Source organism: Thunnus maccoyii, chromosome 5 (assembly GCF_910596095.1).
Source record: "Thunnus maccoyii chromosome 5, fThuMac1.1, whole genome shotgun sequence".
Lineage (NCBI taxonomy): Eukaryota > Metazoa > Chordata > Actinopteri > Scombriformes > Scombridae > Thunnus > Thunnus maccoyii.
In genome coordinates, this window is record NC_056537.1 from 19414157 (window position 1) to 19420498 (window position 6342).

Sequence of the window (6342 nt, forward strand, 5' to 3'; positions counted from 1 at the left end):
GCTGACATGCAATAAAGGTTGCACACCAGAATAATAGTGGGATTGCAGTTATGGCATGTGTTTTAGACTGCTGGCAGAAAAAAAAAAACAAGTCCATATTTTGGCCATGTTATTTGTTTGGAAAATAAAGTTGAACATTGAAACCATTATCTACTCTGTCCATAATAAACATTCTTTCTTTCTTTTTTTGCAGAGCTATTTTCTGGTTTAACTTACCCAACTTGTAGTGTTGCAAATGTGTGCACATGCAGATTTACAATTTAATGGATGGTTGTAATATATATTTTGAGTACATTCACCTTTATTTTAAAGGACCAGTGTGTAGGATTTAGTGGCATCTAGCGGTGAAGTTGCAGATTGCAACAAACTGAATACCCCTCCCCCTCCCAAGCGTGTAGGGGAACCTATGGTGGCCACTAAAAACAGGAAAGGCCCTCTCTAGAGCCAGTGTTTGATTTGTCCGTTCTGGGCTACTGTAAGGTGCAACATGGCGAACTCCATGGAAGGGGACCCACTACCTATGTAGATATAAAGGGCTCATTCTAAGGTAACGGAAACACAACAATTCTTATTTTCAGGTGATTATACACTAATTAAAACATACTTATGAATATTATATTCCATTTCAGCCAAGTCCGTTCTGCTAGATGCCACTAAATTCTACACACCACACCTTTAACATTCAAATGAATGCTTTAGATAATTAGGCTAAACTGTATTTGTTTAAAATATGTCTGATCAGAAAATTCCTTTCTGAATTGTTCTTTTTAATCAAGATGTTGAGGCAATTGTTCTTGTATTGTTCTGATGTCAAACAGAACAATGGCTTATACAACAGAGACATTTTCCTTTGAGTGACGGGTTGTTTTCTTTTAAAGACCACTTTTAAAACAGTTTTGGTGTTGTTCTTCCCCAGCAGCTTTTCTTTTTACCTGCTGATCCAATACAAATATTTCTGCAGATCACCATTATTGTTAGGTTCCCCAAGGAAAAGCATTTCACCCAATTTAAAGCCTTCAAAGCTGGAACTGCGTGACTCATTGTTGAACAAGTCAAAGTCTGAGAGTGCCTTTTTGGGTTTGTTCCACTAATTGCAGGAAGTGACACATGAGATTGATGCTACATCAACAACATGACCTGTGACTGGATCAGCAAGGATCAGCATGTCATTAGTGACTCCTCTAAAGTTCATTAACACTATTTTGATAGTAATACAACATCCATTTGCGTAGGCTTTTACCAGCTAATGATATTTTTGGTACAGTATTACAACTCAGCACTAAGTTTAGCCTCAACACTCTCAGCAGCCTCTGGTTCATGACACCCACGGGGCAATCAACCCATGTCTGAATAAACTTCCCTGAATCTGGTAACTATGATGTGGTTTACATTAGCTGAAACATTTTTAATTGGCACCATTTGTTTTGTTTGTTTTGGGGTTTTTTTGTGATTATGAAAAAAAGTGTACAATTCCTGTAAGCAGCAATAGAGAGGTCACAGTTTTTCCGTCATCATAAAACACACAAGGGCAGGGTCATCAGGGTCACTAGTTCTGTAGTGTAGCTCTGACATCCCGTAAAAAGTCTAAACCGATCCCTTACTGTGCATTGAAGACTTCCAGTACTGTCAACAGCTGCTGCCTGACTGATTGCTTGGTACAGCTACTGCGTACTAACCTTTATGAGACTCACTCTTTGTCCCTAGACTTGGATCAAACAGTATTTGTAGATAAATCATTCTGTTTTTCCTAACCATTATGGGACTGCAAATGGGTTTTGGAAAATACAGTCAACGTCGAACAAGTTGTTAATCACAGAAAAGGATGCTAAATAGGCTTCAGATATTTTCCTGTGATTGTTCAAACTTTTTGGCACCTGTTCTTACAAACCCCCACCCAATCTGGCAGTAACATAGGTCAAAGAAAACCTTAAAATATATTTGAAAGATACTGAGAGAAAGATGGTGTTAGACAAACTGAGGGTTAGAAAGAACACCAAAAACACCCACTTGGCAAAGTTTATCAGGAAATGCCACAGGTTTTTATTCCAAACCTATAAACATGACCACACACTTGTCTGTTCCTAGTACCTTGGTCTCTCTCTCTCTCTCTCTCTCTCTCTCTCTCTCTCTCTCTTTCTCTCTTCTTCTCTCAGTTCGCAAGCATGTTGTGCACGCTCAGTGTGATTGGCAGGCGTAACACTGGAAACTTCTGTCCAGGTGAATTGTCTCAATGGGGCACATTCCATTCCAGCACAGATTGGGCTTGATTTGTGGATTTTCTCTGTGTTTAGAGTGGGGCCTAACATACATTAACTGGTAACATGAGGTGTTAGATTTTAAGGGGCACACACACACATTCACCAAGGTTAAAGAGGATACATGGGATCACTCCCTTTATTAAAACATTTTTTTAATATGACGTTAAAGACATAAGGTGCTTTATGCAGCGACAGTAGAGCAGGCCAAGGTAATACAGTAACTTCTAATAAGGCATACTCTAAAAAGGGTTTAAAAGTTGTGAGTAATAGTTGGTTTGATAGATTGTAACTCATCAATCAATACCTTATGGATTAGTAATAGTCCATTCATTTTAAAAAATCCATTGTGAAAAGTCTGGTCAGTACAATGTACTTCCTAAATTTTTTAAAAAGAGTGTCTTCAAACAAGGGTCACAAGTTTCTAATGACCCAATCAGGTCAGCAGTTATAATCATTATTAAGTTAATACAGAGTGAATACAGTTATTGCTCTACAATAATTCATAAAGTGAATGAAATTGCAAGCTCAAAAGAAAAAGTTGGAGGAAGATAATACACAATATGCAAAGAGATTTTGACAACCTGGCAACTCAAATGTTCTTACTAATAGTTTATTACTTATTTATTAAGTATTAATACATGATTCATTAACATCAATAAAGACATTAATCAACTTACATATGCTGACACAAAGCATTTATTTGTTTCATTTTTGTTTTTTTACACATTTATGCTCATATATGTGGTCACAAGACAAACAAAATAAAAGTGAGAAAATTAGCTATACATTGATAAAAACAGACACACAAAAGACGGGAAGTAAAAAAGAGTCTCCTGGTTTGTGTTGCACACAATTTGGTGAGAGTTGTCCCAGTGGTAACTTTGCTGTGCAGGCCCTAAGAAGGGTGGAGAGTTAAAACTTTAGCAGCTGGCTCCTAAAGACCTCATAGAACATGCCTGCATGTATGGATGTTTGTTCTTGTGTGTGGTCATGCTTCAAGTTACCTGTGTGCGTGTCTGGCAAATCACTCAGGTGGGCTCTGAAGACCCAGGCTACATGCTGCACCGCCCGCTATGCCATGTTCACCATCAGTGCGTTAATTACACGTATGAGGTCTGACACAGACACATGTGGGATGAAATGTACCTGCTGCCCCAGAGCAGCGTTTTTTTTCCCCCTCTGTTCTTTAATTTTACCGACCACCCTCCTTCCCCTGTGTGTCTCCAGTTCTGCGTGAGTCATGCGGGGGTAAATTAGCAGTGAGCAGTAGACAAGACAAGCTGACTGTTAGCAGATGTGCAAGAAATGAGGAAACACAGGTTTAGGCACTATTTTAAGACCTGTTCTCCCCTTTCCCCTTGTCCTCAGGCTGTGTTTGGTTTCCTATATTGCCTGTATGTTGTGACCATGCGGTAGTTATTCCTTTGTAGTGATAGATGCTTGGATTTTTACAAGGTGTTTAACATGACGCCAAATTCCAAGTTTTGGATTTTAGGTAAATTTTAAGTAATTTACACATGCATTTCAAAATCTTATGAAAAGGTCCCAAAGGGAGGTACTAGACTGCCTTCGATATGCTATTGATTTTTCTCTCAGATAATTCGCTCTCTGAGAGCAAAGAACTGTTTTTGTCATTGTCAGCCATATTAAAACTTACTTCATCAATCACAGAAAGCAAAGTTTCATTAATCAATTACCTCTGATAGGCTGAATCATGTATGAGTCTTGAATTACATGTGATTTTACTTTTGACTAATGGAGCGTTTGTGCATAAAACTTACAGTCACTTGCGTACTTGCAGTCACTTTCTCATTGAAGTTACAAATATAAAAGAAATAATTCTTATTACGCTGAGACAAATTAACTCTCTCACCAGTTCACTTCAACAGTACAAGTCCCTTCACAATACGCAAACCCTTTTCAGCCTTTTGTTTGTCCCCCCTCTTGTGTTTATGGGTGTTGATGTGAACGTTTGAGGCAGAACTTTAGAACAATTCATGGACAAAATGGCCTGGTGAGTTTGTATATCCACACAAACCATAACTGTTTAAATTACACATCCTTTAACATGGTACACATAAAGTGTCACCCACATCTCACACGCACTCCATTGTGACAGCCCTTTGACGGTATATGTCAGTTACTCAGGAGTGTACAGCGCTGAAACAAACTGGAAAATACACACAAATAGGTCATGTTTACGTGCATAACCTACAGTATATTGTAAAGGAATGACTAATGGTGATTGTTTTGCTTTCAGATAAAATTGTTTATTTGTGAGACAAAGATCACATGTAATTCAAGACTCATACGTGATTCAGCCTATCAGAGGTGATTGATTAATGAAACTTTGCTTTCTGTGATTGATGAAGTAAGTTTTAATATGGCTGACAATGACAAAAACAGTTCTTTGCTCTCAGAGAGCGAATTATCTGAGAGAAAAATCAATAGCATATCGAGTGGTTTATAACTCTTATCATCCTCTGATCCTTTTTAAAGCTATTTTTGGGTAATGTGTGTGTGTTTGTGTGGTGAGTCAGTCTGCTAATGTGCATGATAATGAACTGCTGTGTTAAAACTCCAGTTTTGCATCACTGTCTCCTGCCTACCCTCCAGCTTTTTTACATTGGCGCAATCGGAAAAATCAAATGGAAATGTGAGTTGATGGCAAACCACAGGGCTACAAATGAAAAATATTCTGGTTATACACATGTTTTATCTGAGAAGCTGTATTTTTAAACTGTTTGTACGGACAGATCGTGTGTACTCGTAGTTTATTTGTGTTACCCGTAACTGTCAGCAGATCTCAATTAGAGCAGTGACTACAATCGCATGCCCTGACAACAGGAAGTGTGTGTTTGTTTAAAGGAGGATCTCTTGACACATGTATCTGTGTTTACAGCGTCTAGGCCTACCACTGTCATCACTAACCCACACACACACACACACACACACGCAAACACCCTTAAATGTCTTTCTTTTCTCATTAGAGTGAAATACCTGAGCCACCTCTTCTCTGCACACTTCTTCCACTTCCTCAATTTAAGCCTTTTTCCACTCTCCTTATCTCTCTCTGTCTCCCACAAACTATCACACTGTCTGTCCCTTATTCCTGTCATCCATATCACCCCCTTCTCTTCCCATTTTCCATTTCACTCCGTCTTTTGTACATAAGGTCATATGGCTGAAATCTGGAAGAGAAGCTGGAACCATTAGAGGTCACAATGAGGTCCAACTAATTTGCTGCAGATGAAAACTCTCCCATATGGACACACACACACACACACACACACACACACACACACACACACACACACACACACACACACACACACACACAAAAATAACTGTATACAACACATGACTCACACAATGCACATAAAACTTCCAAACAAATCTGCAGGAAGTCTATTAATACTCCACACACTCCACAAATATGCACACAGGCAGAACAGCCTTCACTGCACTGGTCTGTATTGTATTGTACCTCCTTGCTACAGTAAATCCATTTTTCTCACATCACTCTTCTTTTTCACTTTCAACTTATTCATTCTCCATATCATCTCCATCTCCCACTGAACTTCCTCCCTCCATTACCAGCTGCATGAAGATATAAGTTTCTGGCAATAACCAGCCACAGATGTGAGGAGTCTTGAATGGTGACGGAACTCATATGTGTGAGCAGTTGGCTACTGGGTCTCTCTAATTTCCATCTTCTAGCAGAAGCCCGTGGCTCACAGATGCAGTGGAAACACCCACTGGATTCTTGCTAGGAGAGTCAGTAATGAGATTGTGGTGATGAGGGCTTTTCGTTGCGAGCTCAAATTGGTGAAGGTTACTCAGTCATCTGCTGCTCGTTATGTATGCGTGTTTGTGAATGTGCATGTGCGTGCACGTGAGGAGAAAGACAGAAAGGAGAGAGCGTCGATGCATGTTGTGCCTATGTGACACAGTGGTTGCGCTGCATGCATATTTGCATGAAGGAAGGTAGAGAAAGAGGAGGAAAAGAGAGAAACAGAGAGACTCGTGCTGCGCTCCAGTGAAAGTATCTGACTCATGGCTGATTGTTTATTATTGCGAATGA